This window comes from Somniosus microcephalus, chromosome 4, assembly GCF_052327205.1.
Source record: "Somniosus microcephalus isolate GS21.2 chromosome 4, FLI_Smic_1.0, whole genome shotgun sequence".
In the NCBI taxonomy this organism is placed as follows: Eukaryota; Metazoa; Chordata; class Chondrichthyes; order Squaliformes; family Somniosidae; genus Somniosus; species Somniosus microcephalus.
This window is the reverse complement of record NC_140990.1, coordinates 197593394-197615966: the sequence shown is the minus strand read 5'-3', so window position 1 is coordinate 197615966 and position 22573 is coordinate 197593394. Positions and strand designations below refer to the sequence as shown.

Sequence of the window (22573 nt, the reverse complement as noted above, 5' to 3'; positions counted from 1 at the left end):
ATAACAGTTGGGTAGGTGACCTGGTGCATGAGTCCAAAGCCTCTGCATATGAAGGAAAAGGTTAGGGGAAATTATGGGGGAAGTTTTTACTTCCGAATGCGCTGGGAGTGGGGGGGTCCGGTAATGCGCAGGAAACCCGGAAGTCTGGCCTTCCCGACACGCTGTGGAGATTTAAGTTCACACGGTGCGCCTTCTGTCAGTGACAGGTTCTCCACCTGGAAGTCAGCCTGATTGACAGCCTTGGCTTCCAGTCGGGTGGGGAGCACGCCGGAGGAGGCCGAGGAACCAGGTAGGTGCGATCCCCGGCCCCGGGGCCATATGATCCCTGACCCCGGGGGAAATCCAATCCCTGACCCCGGGGGGGATCCAATCCCTGACCCCAGGGGGATCCAATCCCCGATCCCGGGGCCGTACGATTCCTGACCCCGGGGGGGGGGGATCCGATCTCCGACCCCGAGGCCGTCTGATCCCTGACCCCGGGGCCGTACGGTCCCTGACCCCGAGGGAACCAATCCCCGACCCCAGGAGGGATCCGATCCCTGACCCCGAGGCCGTACGATTCCTGACCCTGGGGCATCCAATCCCTAACCCCGAGGCCGTACAATCCCTGACCCCGGGGGGATCCAATTCCTAAACCCGGGGGGATACGATCCCTGACCCCGGGGGGATCTGATCCCTGGGGCCATATGATCCCTGACCCCGGGGGGGGGGGGTTGTATTGGTGGGGGGGTTCTGATGGTGGGGAAGCTTGGGGGACCGGGAGGACGCACTCCTGCTCCTCCTGGCCCACTTACCTTCTCCCAGAGCCTGTCCTCGCCTCGCTGCCGAGTTTCCCGGACCCGTTCGGCCACTGTAAAACCTGCAAAGCAGGTTAAATCCGAGGCTTCCAGCCTCATTAACATATTTAAAACGCCAACCCGCCTCCTGGGAGCAGGTTGGCTGCCTGCCCCTTGTCCCACCTCAGTAAAACCTGGAAGTTGGCGGCTTGGAGCCAGCTTTCTGACAGGCTTAGATTTTTTTTGCCCATTTAACCGCCCACACCAGCACCCACGCCCACTCACCCATGTTAAAATTCGCCCCTATTTTTCTGCACATATATATGGATATGGAGTGTCCTACCAGAAACAGTGATGGAAGCAAAATCCATAGTAGCTTTTAAAATGGAAGTGAATACAAAGTTGAAAAAGAAAAAAATTAAAAGAGGATGGAGAAAGGGCAGTGGTTTGGGACTAATTGGATAGCTCTTTCACAGAGCCAACATGGGCACGATAGGCTGAATACTTCTGTACTGTAATGTTCTGTGATTCTACTACCCAATGGTGAGAGCAGGAACCCAGCAGCATGAGGGACTCAAAGCTGTCACCCTCTACGCTGTGGTTTATGTTGTTTTTACTTTTTGAATTTGACAAGAAAATTTAGATATTTAGCAGAGAAAGAGTAGAACCATGCTTTAGAGTATTTCTACGTATACAAATAGTCCCAGCTTTAGGATCGCCTGTTGTACAGCAGTTCATTATGCCTAGATATTGATATTGTGCTAATTGGAGAGTGTATATTAATGCTTCAGAACACAGACTCTGAAACAACAAATGTCTTGAAACAAAGGCTGGGAATTTTGTCGGAGATGCTCCCACTCCGATGCCGTACCTTTGCCGGAAGTACGGCAGGAACCTCATTTACATGCGTAAACAGGGTTTCCTAGCCCCCTGATTGGTGAGCTACCAATCAGTGCTGGAAATGTGTGAGCGGCTCATCTGTCAGATGTAGATGAGGCTCAACCATTGAAATGGTTTTTTCCAATTCTAATATACATGATGTCAGCATTATATCGACATCAAAGCTCCCTGATTTAATTGACGAACAGCTACACCAGAGCCTTTTGAACACTATCAAAATATCTCTAGATAGATGAGGAAAACTGTCGAAACTTCTCTCGATCATCCAGAATGACCTGATCATAGCATCCAATTCTTTTTTAAATGATTCTAGGTGTATTGCTTTCACTACCTTACCTATAAGTCTCTTCCATGTGTTGATCAGTATTTGTGTAAAGAAAAACATCGTGGCCTAGAGTTTGCGCAATTCGCCTGCAATCTGCAAAACCAGCATAAAAGATTGCGGAATTTTAAGCGCAAGTTACCTCAGCTGTAAATTGAGTTTCCGCAATTTTTAACGCTGGTTTAAAAAACATTGAGCTAAAAGCCGGCCCCGCCCACAAAGCTGGCCATGCCCCCGGATTGAAATAATGGGGCAGAAATTCGGGTCGGGGGCTTGCCGCGCGTGCAAGCCCCCGATCTGCACTTACGCGACGCGCCGGCCGTTGAGCTTCAGGGACGCCTGGAATTCCTGTTTGAAAATGTTGACTCCCGGGCAGCGTCTGACGTCACGCCGCCCAGGAGTGCAGCCAGCGCGAAGCCTGGAGCGCGCAGTGCAAGTGAGACACGCCCCTTGAGGTCTCATTTTAAAAGCCATGGTGTGGAGATGCCGGAGTTGGACTGGGGTGGACAAATGTAAGAAATCACACAACACCAGGTTATAGTCCAACAGCTTTATTTGAAATCACCTGAAGAAGGAGCAGCGCTCCGAAAGCTTGTGATTTCAAATAAAGCTGTTGGACTATAACCTGGTGTTGTGTCATTTTAAAAGGACACGCCCCCAATGTTTCACAAGCTGCAAAGCATTTTTACATGTAGAGCAGCATTTTAAATAGGTTTTTGGTATTTTTAAGAAGCTTTTGGTAACTTTTATAAACTTTTAAAAACGTTTACATTATTTTGAAGAACCTGAAGTAGTTTTAAACAGAATTAAAGCGATTTAAAGACTTAAAAGCCCTGAAAGCATTTTTTTCATTCCATTTATTTAATTAGCAACGTCGTCGTCGTACGTGTCTTCACACTGTTCCCTTTGGGGAACTGTATGAAGTGGTGGAAGGATTTCTGGCCGTGATTAACGCTCCTTCCGTGACCGTAACCATCTTTGTACCAGCCATTAGGGTGGTTAGTCCTATGGCGGGAGGGTTTTACGGGCTCCCACAACCTATACGAGGGGGGGGGCCACCCACACCCACGGACGCAAATATCCCACTGGATGTCTACCCAGAATTTAGAGCCGGAGCTCCGACTCCACTTGCCGGGACTGTCTGGAGCGGGGTTAGAAACCCTACGCCGTGTGGCCCAGCGGCGGGGATGCTATCGCTACGCCAAAGGCCCACTCAGATTAGCAACGTGAAATGGCTGGAATGAGCACAATTCACAGCATTAAAAGAACTCACAATTGAACTGATGATGACCTCAGCAATCTCCTCAACGAGGTGGAGGCGCAGCGCCTGCTCATCATTGGTAATGAGAAGTCCAAGGCGCCGCAAAAAGGACAGATGATAGCTTGGTCTTTCAAGTGGCAGCATAGGGCTCCAGTCACGGGGAGGGAAAAGGCGCAGGAAACGTATGAGTGTCACCTTTTGCGCGGAGTGGGCCTTTTGCGTAGCGGTAAGCATCCCCGCCGCTGGGCCAGAAGGAGTAGGGTTTCGAGCCCCGCTCCAGACAGTCCCGGCAAGTGGAGTCGGAGCTCCAACTATAAATTCTGGGTGGACATCCAGCGGGATACTTGCGTCCGCGGGTGTGGGTGGCCCCCCCCCCCTCAGATGGGTTGTGGGAGCCCGTAAAACCCTCACGCCATAGGACTAACCACCCTAATGGCTGGTATGAAGATGGTTATGGTCATGGAAGGAGCGTTAACGTGGCCAGAAATCCTTCCACCACTTCATACAGTTCCCGAAAGGGAACAGTGTGAGGATACGTACGACGATGACCTCTTGCGCAATGCACCTCTTTGGACCCTCAGTCGCAGATGCAAGGGGGCAAATCGTGCAATTGTTAAATTTTTCATTTTATTGACATGTAAAATGTTGGCCCAGTAATTCCGTTTCAAACGCGTGAGTACGGTCGGGGTACTCACGCGTCTGGCCGGAGGAAATGCCGGTTTTCAGCATGCACAGCGCATGCGGGGAAAACCGGCATTTCCTGTCCTCTGAACGAAGGGGTTCAGAGGCAGAATGCGTGCGACTGCACAGGCAGCGCGTGCACAGTAAAATTCGCCAGTTTCATTCATGCTTTCAGTGAGGTTAAGTCCTTACAACTTACACATGAAAAAAGCATGAGTACAGTTGCTCCAGAGGCTGCGGAGGAAGATATATTTTATCGTGGAGCTTCTGAAAGGCAATATTTTTGTTTGGGAAAGGGAGGAAAGTTATTTTAAGAAATGCTGAGGTAAGTTTTAAAGTTTATTTTTGTTTTTTAAAACGGGTTTTCAGTACTGTAGGTAGAAGGAGCAATTGTGGCTATGTGAATTGAATTTGCTGTGTTTATTAAATGTGAAAATGACTCCAACATTTTTAAGAAAAAAACTTTTCATCAGTAATATATTCTTTTAAGTAATTATGTATGTATGTCTGTATATATTCCTTTGCGTATATGTATGTATATATTCCTTTACTTATGTGTATGAATGTATGTATTTAATTATGACTTTCAGAGAAAGTAACTTATTGGAAAATCATAATTAAATACATACATTCATACACATAAGTAAAGGAATATATACATATACGTAAAGGAATATATACGGACATACATACATAATTACTTATAAAAGAATATAATGGCCCAGAAATTCGGGTCGGGGGCTTGCCGCGCGTGCAAGCCCCCGATATGCACTTACCCGACGCGCCGGCCGTTGAGCTTCAGTGGCGCCTGGAATTGCTGTTTTAAAATGTTGACTCCCGGGCAGCGTCTGACGTCACGCCGCCGAGGAGTGCAGCCAGCGCGAAGCCTGTAGCGCGCTGTGCAACTGAGACACGCCCCTTGAGGTCTCAGTTTAATAGGACACGCCCCCAATGTTTCTCACAAGCTGCTAAGCATTTTTACATGCAAAGCAGCATTTTAAATAGGTTTTTGGTATTTTTATGAAGCTTTTGGTAACTTTTATAAACTTTTAAAAATGTTTACATTATTTTGAAGAATCTGAAGTAGTTTTAAACAGAATTAAAGCAATTTAAAGACTTTTAAAAGCCCTAAAAGAATTTTTTAAATTCCATTTATTTAGCAATGTCGTCGTCATACGTGTCTTCACACTGTTCCCTTTGGGGAACTGTATGAAGTGGTGGAAGGATTTATGGCCGTGATTAACACTTATTCCGTGACCGTAACCATCTTTGAACCAGCCATTAGGGTGGTTAGTCCTATGGCGGGAGGGTTTTACGGGCTCCCACAAGCTATACAAGGAGGGGGGGCCACCCACACCCACGGACGCAAATATCCCACTGGATGTCAACCCAGAATTTAGAGCCGGAGCTCCGACTCCACTTGCCGGGACTGTCTGGAGCGGGGTTCGAAACCCTACCCCGTCTGGTCCAGCGGCGGGGATCCTACCGCTACGCCAAAGGCCCAATCCGATTAGCAACGTGAAATGGCTGGAATGAGCACAATTCACGGCATTAAAAGAACTCACAATTGAACTGATGATGACCTCAGCAATCTCCTCAACGAGGTGGAGGCGCAGCGCCTGCTCATCATTGGTAATGAGAAGTCAAAGGCGCCGCAAAAAGGACAGATGATAGCTTGGTCTTTCAAGTGGCAGCATAGGGCTCCAGTCACGGGGAGGGAAAAGGCGCAGGAAACATATGGGTGTCACCTTTTGCGCGGAGCGGGCCTTTTGCGTAGCGGTAAGCATCCCCGCCGCTGGGCCAGAAGGAGTAGGGTTTCGAACCCCGCTCCAGACAGTCCCGGCAAGTGGAGTCGGAGCTCCAACTATAAATTCTGGGTGGACATCCAGCGGGATACTTGCGTCCGCGGGTGTGGGTGGCCCCCCCCCCCTCAGATGGGTTGTGGGAGCCCGTAAAACCCTCACGCCATAGGACTAACCACCCTAATGGCTGGTATGAAGATGGTTATGGTCACGGAAGGAGTGTTAACGTGGCCAGAAATCCTTCCACCACTTCATACAGTTCCCGAAAGGGAACAGTGTGAGGATACGTACGACGATGACCTCTTGCGCAATGCACCTCCTTGGAACCTCAGTCGCAGATGCGAGGGGGCAAATCGTGCAATTGTTAAATTTTTCATTTTATTGACATGTAAAATGTTGGCCCAGTAATTCCCTTCCAAACGCGCGAGTACGGTCGGGGTACTTATGCGTCTGGCCGGAGGAAATGCCGGTTTTCAGCATGCACAGCGCATGCGGGGAAAACCGGCATTTCCTGTCCTCTGAACGAAGGGGTTCAGAGGCAGAACGCGTGCGACTGTACAGGTAGCGCGTGCGCAGTAAAATTCGCCGCTTTCATTCATGCTTTCAGTGAGGTCAAGTCCTTACAACTTACACATGAAAAAAGCATGAGTACAGTTGCTCCAGAGGCTGCGGAGGAAGATATTTCTTATCGTGGAGCTTCTGAAAGGCAATATTTTTGTTTGGGAAAGGGAGGAAAGTTATTTTAAGAAATGCTGAGGTAAGTTTTAAAGTTTATTTTTGTTTTTTAAAACGGGTTTTCAGTACTGTAGGTAGAAGGATCAATTGTGGCTATGTGAATTGAATTTGCTGTGTTTATTAAATGTGAAAATGACTCCAACATTTTTAAGAAAGAAACTTTTCATCAGTAATATATTCTTTTAAGTAATTATGTATGTATGTCTGTATATATTCCTTTGCGTATATGTATGTATATATTCCTTTACTTATGTGTATGAATGTATGTATTTAATTGTGACTTTCAGAGAAAGTAACTTATTGGAAAATCATAATTAAAAACATACATTCATACACATAAGTAAAGGAATATAAAACATACATACATATACGTAAAGGAATATATGCGGACATACATACATAATTACTTATTACTGATGAAAAGTTTCTTTCTTAAAAGTGTTGGAAATGTTACATTACTCATTTTAGAACACTCATTCTCACATTCAATTCACATAGCCACAATTGCTCCTTCTACCTACCGTACTGAAAACCCGTTTAAAAAAAAAAATTTTTAACTTTAAAACTTACCTCAGCATTTCTTAAAATAACTTTCCTCCCTTTCCCAAACAAAAATATTGCCTTTCAGAAGCTCCACGATAAAATATATCTTCCTCCGCAGCCTTGGAGCAACTTTACACGTGCTTTTTTCAAGTGTAACTTGTAAGGGCTTACCCTCACTGAATCCATGAATGAAATCGACGAAGTTCACTGCGCAAGCGCTGCCTGTGCAGTCGCACGCGCTGTGCCTCTGAACCCCTTCGTTCAGAGGACAGGAAATGCCGGTTTTCCCCGCATGCGCTGTGCATGCTGAACACGAGCATTTCCACCGGCCAGACGCGTGAGTACCCCGACCGTACTCACGCGTTCAGAGAGGAATTACTGGGCCATTACTGATGAACAGTTTCTTTCTTAAAAATGTTGGAAATGTTACATTACTCATTTTAGAACAGTCATTTTCACATTTAATAAACACAGCAAATTCAATTCACACAGCCACAATTGCTCCTTCTACCTACAGTACTGAAAACCCGTTTAAAAAAAAAAAAAAATTTAACTTTAAAACTTACCTCATCATTTCTTAAAATAACTTTCCTCCCTTTCCCAAACAAAAATATTGCCTTTCAGAAGCTCCACGATAAAATATATCTTCCTCCGCAGCCTCTGGAGCAACTTTACTCATGCTTTTTTCATGTGTAAGTTGTAAGGACTTAACCTCACTGAATCCATGAATGGAATCGACGAAGTTCACTGCGCACGCGCTGCCTGTGCAGTCGCACGCGCTGTGCCTCTGAACCCCTTCGTTCAGAGGACAGGAAATGCCGGTTTTCCCCGCATGCGCTGTGCATGCTGAAAACCGGCATTTCCTCCGGCCAGACGCGTGAGTACCCCGACCGTACTCACGCGTTTGGAACGGAATTATTCCACCTATTGTGTCCATTTGCAACTGTTGGAGGAGGCTGTTCAAATTAAGCTAATTGTTTTAGGTGCAAAGACTCTAGTAGGCACGTTTTAAAGATTTTTACATATTTAAAATATTTAATTTATCAAGAAACTGACTCATATACACCAATGAAACTAGTAAATGGTGCAGTATAGTTTTTTTAAAGTCATTTTTCAGTGATTTAAAATCAGGTTACTCACAGGTGCTGGACTGGACATTCATTAAAAATGCTTAGGGGAAAAATTCAGTTGGTTAGTGCCTCCCGTTAGTGCCTCTGGGGGGCGCTAACGGGGGCGCTAGGAACTTAGCATCCGAGCACGGTGATTTTAGCGCCGCTCGCGAAATTGACCAGTCGTTTTGCGGCGGCGCTAAACACTACCGCCATGATCTCCTGCTCCCACAGATCGTGACATCAGTCAAGCATGCAAAGCCCCGGACTGAATATTGAGTCGCGCCCCTTGCCTTAGCGCCTGCCGCTGGGAACAACAGGTAGAGGGGAGGGGCTGAGGGAGCGCTATTTAAAGACGGGCGCTTCATGCCTTTTCTTGTCGGCAAAATTTTTGGTACACGCAGGTTGAGAGGGAGAGAGACGTCAGGAGAGATTTAATGCTGTTCTAAGGAGTTTTGGTCCTCAGCACCACTTTTGAGGTTCCTAAGCGCCGACTTCTTTCGCTGGGCCTATCCATTAGTGCATCCAACACAATTGCTTTTGAGGTCTTTCCAGGCTGAGATTCAAGGCTGCAATGAACAGGGTGTGGCTGGCCAGCAAGATGGCCCCTCCACTTTAAGAACTGGATGGCGTCAGTCTGTCTGGCTTCCATGGTAACTGATATCGCCTGAGCTTCGGTAGTGTTCTGAGATAGCGCCTTGCTCCCTGACGTTAGTGCCTTGAGAGGTGTGTAATGCTTGATTTACCGTTCAAATCACCTCCAGGGGCGATAGAGGCGAATTTTGCAGTCGGAGGCGATAATTAGCGCTGGGCACTAAACTTTGCGCCCGGCTGATATTAGCGCCCCAAAATGGGCAAAACCCAATTTTTCCCCCCTTATCTTTTGTGATAAACACATTTTCAGCTGAATTAATAAAACTGCACCAGGTTATCACTCTTAAACACATCAATGAATATTTTTTAATGCAAGGGAAAAAAATAAACAATTATGTTCTATTACGCCGATTGCACCGGTTCATTGAAGATTTTACGCTTATGAATATGCAAATAAGTTTGGACGGAAGCTTGAACCATAAAATCACTTCAGAAAACCAGGGCAATTTCAAGCATAATTTGTGCCCAGATTGCCGATTGCACCCAAAGTGGAAATAATTCACCGCTCCATTCCCACTCGGTCCTCACCATCCTTGGCCTCTTGTACTGTTCCACGGAAGCTCAACGTAACTCGAGGAACAGCAACTCATCTTCCGATTAGGCACTTTGCAGCCTTCCGGACTCAATATCGAGTTCAACAATTTCAGATCATAACCTCGGCCCCTATTACTTTTTTACTTATAATTTTTTCCACCCCTTTGTTTTGGGTCCTCCTTTCTCCCCCCCACCCCCCCCCCCGCCTCCTTTCCTTTTGTTTCTCTCTCTCACCTGGCAGCTGTCTCTTACCTGACAGTACACTTCACACCTAATCTCAGCTGTCTTTTGTCTCTACGGGCCTATTACCATTTCGTCTGGCTTCGAATACCTTTTATTGTCTCTTTTTCTCCTTTTGTTCCATCACAGCTTTGCCTTCGATCCATTTTCTTTTCTTTCCAGTTTTGAAGAAGGGTTTCGATCCAAAACGTCAACTCAAATTTCTCTCCACGGATGTTGCCTGACCTGCTGAGTTTTTCCAGCATTTTCTGTTGTTATTTTGGAAACTCTATTTCCCTGACTTCAGTCCTAAATCTGTTTTTGATGAGTTTAAACTTGCTCTCCCTTGTCCTATTGTCATGGTTGAGTGTGAATTGTGTTCAAGATTTAACTTTTCTATAGCATGTACAATCTTATCTTCCTCTGTAAGGTCACCTCTTAGTCCTTTCAAGGCTGACACGTCAATAGCCTAGAAATTTGTCTCAGGAGGTGGCGCAAAAACGGGCGGTATCGGATCGGTCGCCCGTTACACGCAGCTCCTGATAGTCACTTCCAATGACTGCAATAGAACTTAATCTCAGGCACTGCGTGTAACGGGCGGCCGATCCGATACTGCCCGTTTTGTGCCACCGCCCGAGACCAATTTCTAGGCCAACGTACCTGCAGTATTCCATATTACACACTTTTCAGCTCCTTATGGTTCTTAAAAACAGAAAATACTCAGCAGATCAGGCACCATGGGGAAAAAATTGGGTTGCTTTGCGCCTCCCATTAGCGCCCCGCGTGGGCGCTAATGGGGCGCAAATCCCCTAGCGCCCGGGCGCAGCACCGCTAATGCCTCCCGCGAAATTCAACGTGAGGTTGGTGGCGGCGGTAGCCAGTAGCACCCAGCGGCGCTGCACCTCCAGCGGTGACGTCATCGCCGTGCACAGCGCCTCGGGCACAAGCTTTGGTTGCACCCCCTGACCTACCGCCGGACGCTATGTCCGACAGGGTCAGGGTGGCGCTTTTGCGGTCGCGGCGGCATAAATTAAAGGGCAGGTGCTAGGTGGCCATTTCTTTTGGGGCCGCTTGCCAGCACCTGCCCCCTTGTACTTCCTCTTGCTGGGTGCTGTTTTCCCGGCATCCCGCTCCCCGGTGGTGCAGCTGCACTAGGCCCCTCTCCTTTAATCAGGGGAGGGAGACCTGTAATATCGCGGCGCTACATAACGACGCGCATGGCACTGCTGCACGTAGTGCCGCGATATTCAATGATAGTGCCCCAAGAAGGAGGGGGAGTGTTTCCAGTAACGCCCCGCCTCCTGCTTGGGGCGCTACCACTCAATTTACGGTGCAGGGGTGCTAACGTTTTTAGGGCGCTAAAAGTAGCGCCCCATCAAAGTTAGCACCCCAAATGGGGCGCGACCAAATTTTTCCCCACATGTCTGGCGAGAGAAACAGAGTTAACGTTTTGGGTCGATGACATTTCATCAGAATTCCTGCTTAATATTTCCAGCATTTTCTGTTTTTATTTCAGATTTCCAGCATCCGCAATATTTTGCTTTTGTCGTAATGGTTCTTATCTGAACCATCTGCAGTGCTTGAAAATCTCTGGTCTTGGTGACTAGAACTGGGCCTCTTGCAACTGAAGAATAACTTCTACCAATTTGTACATTAATGTTTTGGCTATATATTTCAGTTTTCATTTTAATGAGAAGAAATTTTTCAGTTCATTCACTGCAGTTGGCCACTAACTGAATAATGTTTACCAAAAATCTCTTAGTAAAATGTTTAACTAATATTCAGCTGAAATTGGTAGAAAGCCCAATTAAATTAATTCTGATGATTGAATTACAGATTTTATAAGAAAATGGAAGAGTGGATGGAGATATCAAGGCAAAGATGGTAAACATGAAGAAAATTCCATACAGCTTGAACCATTTTCATTTTTAAAACATTATGTTTAATATTTTTAAATATGAGAAAGTAGTTTACTATTTAATTGATAGGCTATAGTATGGAGTGCTATCATACTAGTGTTCCTGATATTGTCATTGCTCAACAATTTGCCAGTTAACTAAATCATGTGATACATTTCATACCAGATGTCAATGTGAACCCAGATAAGAAACAATTACTGTATCGCCGGGGCTATTTCAGTTCTGTAAAACAATCGTCGGCCACTGGGAGAAGGCGATTGAGGAGGATTCTTGCGATGACTTTCCCTGTGGCAGACAGCAGGGAAACTCCTCTGTAATTACCGCAATCGGACTTGTCACCTTTCTTGAAGATGGTCACAATTACGGCGTCTCTGAGATCCCCTGGCATGCTCTCCTCCTTCCAGATAAGAGAAATGAGTTCATGAATTCGCACCAGTAGTGCTTCTCCGCTGTGCTTTAGTGCCTCGGCAGGGATTCCATCTGCTCCTAAGGCCTTGTTGTTCTTCAGTCGTCTTTTCAACCTCATGCCGGGCTGGGGTTGTGCTGAGATGGTGGCGGGTAGCATGCTGCGGAATGGAGTTGAAGACAGAGTTGCGGTTAAGGAGATCTTCGAAGTGCTCCTTCCAGCGGGCACTGACTGCCTCTCTGTCCTTGATGAGTACCTCTCCGTTCTTGGCCCGCAGTGGGGTAGGGCCTTGGGTGCTTGGGCTTGATGGTCTTGACTACGCTAAAGAATCCACGCACGTCGTGGTTGTCGGCTAGCTGCTGGATCTCCTGCGCTTTCTCCACCCACCATCTGTTCTTTAGGTTGTGAGTTTTTTGTTGGACCTCGGCCTTCAGCCTTCTGTAGAGCTGCTTTCTTGCTCCCTTGACGACGAAGTCCAACACCGCCTTCAGTGTGCCAGTGCAGCCTTCGGTCGCCTGAGGAAGAGAGTGTTTGAAGACCAGGACCTCAAACCCGGCACTAAGCTCATGGTCTACAGAGCAGCAGTGATACCCGCCCTGCTGTATGCCTCAGAGACATGGACCATGTACAGCAGGCACCTCAAAGCACTGGAGAGGTACCACTAACGCTGCCTCCGCAAGATCCTGCAAATCCATTGGCAGGATAGGCGCACCAACGTCAGTGTTCTTGCTCAGGCCAACATCCCCAGCATCGAAGCTTTGACCACGCTTGATCAGCTCCGATGGACAGGTCACATTGTCCGCATGCCCGATACGAGACTCCCAAAATAAGCGATCTACTCGGAGCTCCGGCATGGCAAGAGAGCCCCAGGTGGGCAGAGGAAACGCTTCAAGGACACTCTCAAAGCCTCCTTGAAAAAGTAACATCCCCCACCGACGCCTGGGAATCCCTGGCCCAAGACCACACAAAGTGGAGGAGAAGCATCCGGAAAGGCACCGAACACCTCGAGTCTCTTCGCCTGGAGCAAGCGGAAGCCAAGCGCAGGCATCACAAGGAGCGCACATCAACCCAAGCACACCACCCGCCCCTTCAACCACCATCTGCCCCACCTGTGACAGAGACTGTAGGTCCCACATTGGACTCATCAGTCACCTGAGAACTCATTTTTAATGTGGAAACAACTCATCTTCGGTTCCGAGGGACTGCCTAAGAAGAAGAAAACAATATGAGAAGTAATTTACACCCGGGGCGTTAACCATCTGGGAGATTTCACAACCACAATGGAACTCCCACAATCAACATCGCCAGTGCCATATCCCACAGTGTCAGCGGGTTTGATTTGCTTGCTGTATTTCAGATTAATAAAATTAATTATATGGAATGGCTTTGTTTATGTTCTGTATCATCCTCATTTAAATCATTATGTATCATTGGTGAGTTGTCACAAATTCCAGCTCTCTGTCAGCTCCATTTTCATGATTGGGTTCATTGTTTCGTGAGAGCCAGGAATTAGGATAATTTCTGCAATGTGAAACTGATTAGAACCTATCTTGCCACTGCCCACAGGCATTGTACCTCCCACTGAGAGCTCGCACAGCAGCTAAAGAACATAGGAACAGGAATAGACCATTCAGCCTCTACTGCCATTCAATTAGATCATGGCTGATTTGTTATACAACTCATCAACCTTCTAAACTAACTCAAGGGACTACAAGTCAAGTTTATGCACCTTTTCCTCATAATTTAACCCTTTAAACCCTTGTACCATCTTGATGAATCTGTGCTGAACCCCTTACAAGGCAAATATTTATTTCCTGAGGTTCGGTGCCCAAAACTAAACGCAGTGCTCCAGATGTGGTCTCACCAAGACTCTGTGCAACTGAAGCATCACTTCTGAATTCCAGTCCTCTTGAGATAAAGGCCAACACTCCATTCGCCTTTTTGATAACTTTTTGTACCTGTGCACTAGCTTTTAGTGATTTATATAAATGGACACCTAAATCACACTGCTCCTCCACAGCTCCTAGTCTCTCACCATGAAGAAAATATTCTGATTTGTCTTTCTCAGATCCAAAGCAGATGACCTCACACCTCCCCACATTGAACTCCATCTGCCAATCATTTAACCTGTCTATGTCCCTCTGTAACTCCCTGCTCCCACTGCGCTGGTGATGAAGGAAGTGGATACCGATTTCAATGGCATGGTGCCATTCAAGCAAACTGCTCTGTCTTGGATGGAGCTGAGCCCTTTGAGTGTTATTGTGTCTGCACCATCCAGGAGACTAGTGATATTCACATTATTGATTTCAGCTTTGTAAATGGTGGAGCGGCATTGAGGGACCAGGAAGTGAGTCACTCAACACAGAGTACCAGCCTCTGCAATTGCTCTTGTTGCCATGGTGTTGATATAACTGGTCCATGGAGACTCCCCAACATGTTTACAGTGTCAGCTGTGGCTCAGTTGGTGGCACTCTCACCTCTGAGTCAAAAGGTTGTGGGTTCAATTCCCACTCCAGAGACTTGAGCACAGAAATCTAGGCTGATACTCCAGTGCAGTACTGAGGGAGTGCTGCCCTGTCGGAGGTACTGCCTTTCGGATGAGATGTTAAACTGAAGCCCCGTCTGCTCTCTCAGGTGGATGTAAATATCCCATGGCATTATTTTGAAGAAGAGCAGGGGAGTTCTCTCCGGAGTCTTGGCAACTATTCATCCATCAATCAACATCACTAAAAAACAGATTACCTGGTCATTATCACATTGCTGCTTGTGGGAGCTTGCTGTGTGCAAATTGTTTGCCACGTTTACTACATTACAATAGTGACTACACTTTAAAAGTACGTCATTGGCTGTAAAGTACTTTGGGACATCCTGAAGTTGTGAAAGGTGTTGTATAAATGCAAGTTCTTTCTTTTAATATGGCAGACCTGGCAATCATGGCGATGCTAAAGGCCAATGGGACATAGTAGTGCTGTTTCTTGTCAGAGATGGTCATTGCCTGACACGATTATCACCAAGCACTTTTCAGCCCAAGCCTGGATGTTGTCTCGGTCCAGCTTTAGGCTGTTCAGTGAGGCTTGAGGTGGGAGGAGACCCAGAAAATGATGATGCTCAAGCTGAATTTTCATTTTTCAAACAAACAAGTCTTCTTCCTGACAAAAAAAACCATCCTGGGTTCATGCATGTTCAATCAAAGGCCATTGGCTTTAAAGCTTGACAAGGATTTATGAACTGCCAGTCTTGTCCTTTTTCTGCAACTGTGGAAAAACACCACTTTAGCTGGGAGGTAAGTTAATCTGAGGAGTCGGCATAGGATCTGATGTTTAGTGATTCAGAACAGCCTTGGGAATAGAGTTAGAGCAGAAAACTACCTGAAGGGAGGGTCACTCCTCTTGATGTCAAATAACAAGTGCGAAGGACACTCTGAGTTCTCAACCTAACTGCTGGGATCATTTTGCTGTTTCTGACCAAGAGGTTTTTATGCAGCTGAGCCTCCTGTTGCAATGCTCCCCATAGAGTCATAGAGTCATAGAGTTATACAGCACAGAAAGAGGCCATTCGGCCCATCATGTCCGTGCCGGCCATCAAGCCCTGTCTATTTTAATCCCATTTTCCAGCAGTTGGTCCGTAGCCTTGTATGCTATGGCATTTCAAGTGCTCATCTAAATGCTTCTTGAATGTTGTGAGGGTTCCTGCCTCTACCACCCTTTCAGGCAGTGAGTTCCAGATTCCAACCACCCTCTGGGTGAAAAGGTTTTCCTCAAATCCCCTCTAAACCTCCTGCCCCTTACATTGAAACTATGCCCCTAGCTATTGACCCCTTTACTAAGGGGCAAAGTTCCTTTCTATCTACCCTATCTATGCCCCTCATAATTTTGTACACCTCAATCAGGTCCCCCCTCAGCCTTCTCTGCTCTGAGGAAAACAACCCCAACTTGTCCAGTCTCTCTTCATAGCTGAAGTGCTCCAGCCCAGGTAACATCCTGGTGAATCTCCTCTGCACCCTCTCCAATGCAATCACATCCCTCCTATAGTGTGGCGACCAGAACTGCACACAGTATTCCAGCTGTGGCCTAACTAGCGTTTTGTACAGCTCCATCATAACCTCCCTGCTCTTATATTCTATGCCTCAGCTAATGAAGGCAAGTATCCCATATGCCTTTTTAACCACATTATCTACCTATCCTGCTGCCTTCAGGGATCTATGTACATGCACACCAAGGTCCCTCTGATCCTCTGTCCTTCCTAGGGTCCTACCATTCATTGTGTATTCCCTTGCCTTGTTAGTCCTCCCAAAATGCATCACCTCACACTTTTCAGGGTTAAATTCCATTTGCCACTGTTCTGCCCATCTGACCAACCCATCTATATCGTCCTGTAGACTGTGGCTTCCCTCCTCGCTATTTACCACCCCAACAATTTTCGTGTCATCTGCGAACTTACTGATCATACCTCCTACATTCATATCTAAATCATTAATGTACACTACAAACAGCAAAAGGACCCAGCACCGATCCCTGCGGTACACCACTGGACACAGGCTTCCAGTCACAAAAATAACATTCGACCATCACCCTCTGCCTCCTGCCACTAAGCCAATTTGGATTCAATGTGCCAAGTTGCCCTGGATCGCATGGGCTCTTACCTTCTTGACCAGTCTCCCATGCAGGACTTTGTCAAAAGCCTTACTGAAGTCCATGTAGACCACATCAACTACACTACCCTCATCCACACACCTAGTCACCCCCTCGAAAAATTCAATCAAATTGGTCAGACATGATCTCCCCCTGACAAAGCCATGCTGACTATCCTTGATTAATTCTTGCCTCTCCAAGTGGAGACTAATTCTGTCCCTCAGAATTTTTTCCAATAATTTCCCTACCACTGATGTTAGGCTCACTGGCCTGTAGTTCCCTGGTTTATCCCTACTACCCTTCTTGAATAATGGTACTACGTTAGCTGTTTTCCAGTCCTCTGGCACCTCCCCTGTGGCCAGAGAGGTTCTGAAAATTTGTGTCAGAGCCGCTGCAATCTCCTCCCTTGCCACACACAGCAGCCTGGGATACATCTCGTCTGGGCCTGAGGATTTGTCCACTTTTAAGCCTGCTAAAACCATTAGTATCTCCTCCCTCTCAATACTAATTTATTCAAGTATATCACAATCCCCCTGCCTGATTTATATGCCTACATCGTCCTTCTCCATAGTGAACACAGATGCAAAATATTCATTTAAAACCCCACCTACATTTTCTGGCTCTACACACAGATTGCCACTTTGGTCCCTAATGAGCCCTACTCTTTCCCTGGTTATCCTCTTGCCCTTAATATACTTATAAAACACCTTGGGATGTTCCTTTATTTTGCCCGCCAGTGTTTTTTCATGTCCCCTCTTCGCTCACCTAATTTCTTTTTTAAGTACCCCCCTGCACTTTCTATACTCCTCTTGGGCTTCCACCGTTTTTAGTCCTTTGTATCTGCCAAAAGCCTCCCTTTTTTTCCTAATCCATTCTCGTATACCCCTTGACATCCAGGGTTCCCTGGCTTGTTGGTCCCACCCTTGACCTTTACAGGAACATGTTGCCATTGTACTCTCTCTATTTCCTTTCTGAAAGACTCCCACTGCTCTGATGTGGATTATCCTACAAGTAGCTCCCCAAACTCCTCAAGTTTCCTTCCTCCTGTTACACATTCTTTCAAAGACAACCATTCTGTGTGGACCTTCTAACCATAGACTTTAGAGCAGTTTGTATGTCAGAATATAAGCTGTGACTCACACCTCTCTTTCTTTCACCTTAGCGAGAGATAAGGGACTGGGGCTATAAAGCCCATTTAAAAGATGGCTGGATCCAAGATACATGTGTCTGGATTTTCTGGGTGGTATATCAGTGATCTGACAAGGGAAATAGGGTGGGGAGACTTCTGTCGATCAACCACCCCTAAAAATAGCTGCTCTGCTTTTATTCCACTGGCCTTACCATAACCCTGATCTGCTCATCTTGAGCCCACCCCTCTGTAGGTGAAGTTGGAGGAGCATGGTTATGTACTCCCAATATTTTGCTATCCTACTCCCAGAAAGCATTGTTTTTATATAAGGGGAGGTGTTGGGATTCAGTACAGGGTCCCAGAGGGGACAAAGGATCGTGAGGTGCAGAAGTCAATGTAAACAGATTTCTTGAAAGAGCCTGAAGACTCACCTGACAGTACAGTGCTGAGAATTCAAGATTTAAAAGTAGCTGCTGCTATATGCAAAGAGTTTAAAGGCAGAATAACCATATATAAAATGAATTTACCTTTTGGTAGTCCATTGTTCTTTTGCTTTGAGGAAGATGATGATGAAGACAGGGGGGAGGAGAGGTGGGTAGCCCTGAGAATCCAGCATCATGTATGTTGGCACTACCCAAAATATAGGTATCCATGCCATACCACAGAGATCATCAATGGAATTCTCCCAAAGGCAGTATGTAAAGAAGGCTGTGGATTCCTCCAGAACTAGTGAGCCCCATTGTGCCAGCTATTGGCATTGGAACTGAAGCCTCTGTCTACCAGGGACACAACCTTGTCAGTGGCTGTAAAGGCAACAACAACTCTAAAATGTTATGCCACCAGAAGTTTCCAAGCAGCCTCAGGCGACATAAGTCACCTAATAGAATCAGCAGTGCATGACTGTATTAAACAGGTGATGGATACCCTGTGCCTTTGGGCCACAGATTTCCTATCCTTCCCCATGGACACGCCACAACAGAGACAGAAAGCATTGGAATTTTACGGAGTGGCAGGATTCCTCCAAGTACAGAGCATCATTATTGCCACCCAGAGGAGCATTAAAGGATCTGACTGAAGATGCCCTAAATTTCATCAACAGGAAGATTTTTCATTCTGTGGATATGAAACTTGTGAGTGCCAGTCACATCATTCTGCATGTGAATGCATGTGAGCAGCTATGATTCTATCGTTCTCCAACAATCACAGATACCTGCATTGTTTAACCAGAGCTATGTCCACCAGAGGATGGTTGCTTGGAGACCAGGGTTACCCAGTTCAACAATGGCTGATAACACCAATATGTCCTCTGGTGACAAAATGACATCAGGGAACCCACATCGTTACTGAACAGACTATTAGTATGCTGAAAGCCTGCTTCCATTGCCTGGATAGGTCAACCCAGCTTGGGTCTCCAGAATAATGGTGGCATGCTGAATCTTTTTCCAGTTAGGGTGGTATTGGATCTTCCATCTGCAGAAGATGAAGAGGAAGAAGCTGGAGGCCATCAATCCCCTCATCAGGACGATGGTGCCCAGGAAATTCCACCAGACAAACCATTGCCAGCAGCACTTGAGAATCTATTGATAATTATCGAAAACCTTTTCCATTAGAAGGAATAACCCCATCTTCAGAGCTCGTAATGCTGGTGAAAAGCCTTTGCATTGCTCATAAATAAACAGAACTCAAATTTGGAATACATTTCCATCCTTTCGGGGAATGGACACATACAACCCTTCATGAACCAATGAAAAGAGACCTGAAGGCTTATATCAAAATAATCCATGAACACTCAATCAGCCAAAGATTTCCACATTTACTGATTGTCTCTTCATTATGTCCTATTGTTATATTTTATCACAGGGTCTACTCCTTGTGCCTAAAAACTGCCTGATTTGACTCTGCTGGTTTAATGCTGCTACTCTCCAAGTTGGTGGCCTGCCTTAAGTTTACATAGGATTTACGGCACAGAAACAGGCCATTCGGCCCAACCAGTTCATGCCGGCGTTTATGCTCCACTTGAGCCTCCTCCCGTTTTTCCTCATCGAACTCTATCACCATAACCCTCTATTCCCTTTTCCCTCATATGCTTGTCTAGCCTCCCCTTAAATGCATCTATACTATTCGCTTCAACCACTCTCTGTGGTAGCGAGTTCCACATTCTCACCACTTTTTGGGTAAAGAAGTTTCTTCGGAATTCCCTATTTGATTTCTGGGTGACTATCTTATATTGATGGCCTCTAGTTATGCTCTTACATAGAAACATAGAAGATAGGAGCAGGTGTAGGCCATTCGGCCCCTCTAACCTGCTCCGCCATTCAATGTGATCATGGCTGATCATCCAAATTCAGTACCCGGTCCCTGCTTTCTCCCCATACCCCTTGATCCCTTTAGCCTTAAGAAATATATCCAACTCCTTCTTGAATATAATGAATTGGCCTCTACTGCCTTCTGTGGTAGAGAATTCCACAGGTTCACCACTCTCTGGGTGAAGAAATTCCTCCTCATTTCTGTCCTAAAAGGCCTACCCCTTATCCTTAGACTGTGACCCCTGGTTCTGGATTCCCTGACCATCGGGAACATCCTCCCTGCATCTAGTCTGTCCAGTCCTGGCAGAATTTTATAAGTTTCAATGAGATCCCCTCTCATTCTTCTAAACTCCAGCGAGTACAAGCATTATCGACCCAATCTCTCCTCATACGTCATTCCTGCCATCCCAGGTATCAGCCTGGTGAATCTCCGCTGAATTCCTTCCATGGCAAGAATATCCTTCCTCAGATAAGGCGACCAAAACTGCACACAATACTCAAGGTGTGGTCTCACCAAGGTCCTGTACAACTGCAGCAAGGCATCCTTGTTCCTGTACTCAAACCCTCTCGCTACGAAGGCCAACATACCATTTGCATTCTTAACCGCCTGCTGCACCTGCATGCTTACCTTCAGCGACTGGTGCACAAGGACACCCAGGTCTCGTTGCACTTCCCCTTCTCCAAATCTATTGCCATTCAGATAATAATCTGCCTTCCTGTTTTTGACACCAAAGTGGATAACCTCACATTTATCCACGTTATATTGCATCTGCCATGCTTCTGCCCAATCACCCAACCTGTCCAAATCATCCTGGAGTTTCTCGGCATCCTCCTCACAGCACACATGCCCACCCAGCTTTGTGTCGTCTGCAAATGTGGAGATATTACATCTAGTTCCCTTGTCTAGATCATTAATATATATTGTGAATAGCTGGGGTCCAAGGACCGATCCCTGCGGTACCCCACTAGTCACTGCCTGCCACCTGGAAAAAGAGCCATTTATTCCAACTCTTTGCTTTCTATCTGCCAACCAGTTCTCTATCCAAGTCAATATCTTGCCCCCAATCCCATGTGCCTTAATTTTACACGCTAATCTCTTATGTGGGACCTTATCGAAAGCCTTCTGAAAGTCCAAATACACCACATCCACTGGTTCTCCCTTATCTATCTTCTCCACAAGTGCTAACATTCTCTCTGTATCTACTCTATCAAAAATTTTCATAATTTTAAAGAACTCTTATTAGTTCACCACTCAGCCTTTTTTCAAGAGAAAATAGACCCAGCCTGTTCATTCTTTCCTGATATGTATATCCTCACATTTCTGGTATCATCCTTGTAAATCTTCTCTGCACCCTCTCCAGTGCCTCTATATCCTTTTTACAATATGGCAACCAGAACTGTACACAGTACTCCAAGTGTGGTCTAACCAAGGTTCAATACAGGTTTAGCATAACTTCCCTACTTTTCAATTCTGTACCTCTAGAAATAAACCCTAGTGCTAGGTTTGCTTTTTTTATGGCCTTGCTAACCTGTGTCACAACTTTTAGTAATTTGTGTATTTGTACTCCGAGATCCCTTTGTTCCTCTACCCCACCTAGGCTCGCACCCTCCAAGTGATAAGTGACCTCCCTATTCTTCCTACCAAAATGTAATACCTCACATTTATCTGTGTTGAACTTCTTTTGCCAATTATATGCCCATTCTGCAAGTTTATTAATGTCCTCCTGTAATTTGTTGCAGTCCTCCTCAGTATTGACTAGGCCCCACAATTTGGTGTCATCCGCAAATTTAGAAATTGTGTTTTTGATTCCAAAGTCTAAATCGTTAATGTAAATTGTGAACAGCAGTGGTCCCAGCACTGATCCTTGTGGAACACCACTACCCACCTTCTGCCACTGTGAATAGCTACCCTTTACCAATACTCTCTGCTTTCTGTCCTGAAGCCAGCCAGCAATCCATTCTGCTACTTGTTCCTTGACTCTGCATTCTCTGACCTGGTTCATCAGTTGCTGCAGCCAATGAACCAAAATATTGTCTATCCACACTGCTGAGAGGCTGTTTCCCTGATGGAGATTCGAGAACTAGGGATCACAGTCTCAGGATAAGGGGTCAGCCATTTAGGACTGAGATGAGAAGAAATTTCTTAACTCGGAGGGTTGTGACTTGTGGGGTTCTCTACCCCAGAAGGCTGTGGATGCTCAGTCGTTGAGTATATTCAAGACTGAGATACGCTGTATTTTTAAAAAATTCATTTTATGGGATGTGGGCGTCACTGGCAAGGCCATCCCTAATTGCCCTTGAGAAGGTGAGCCACCTTCTTCAACCGCTGCAGTCCATGTGATGAAGGTACTCCCACAGTGCTGTTAGGGAGGGAGTTCCAGGATTTTGACCCAGCGACGACGAAGGATCGGTGATATACTTCCAAATCAGGATGGTGGGTGACTTGGAGGGGAACTTGGAGATGGTGGTGTTCCCATGTGCCTGTTGCCCTTGTCCTTCTAGGTGGAAGAGGTCGTGGGTTTGGGAGGTTCTTCCGGAGAAGCCTTGGTGAGTTGCTGCAGTGCATCTTGTAGATGGTGCACACTGCAGCCACGGTACGCCGGTGGTGGAGGGAGTGAATGTTTAAGGTGGTGGATCGGGTGCCAA

General features: G+C 46.3%; 1 long non-coding RNA gene across 1 annotated transcript; it reads left to right on the top strand.

Moving 5' to 3' along the window:
• Positions 1–161: 161 nt before the first annotated feature.
• LOC147120118 (uncharacterized) lies at positions 162–13242 on the top strand. The gene is made up of 2 exons (XR_015077847.1): positions 162–289; positions 11373–13242. It is a non-coding gene; the product is annotated as an uncharacterized LOC147120118 (long non-coding RNA).
• The last annotated feature ends 9331 nt before the right edge of the window (positions 13243–22573 follow it).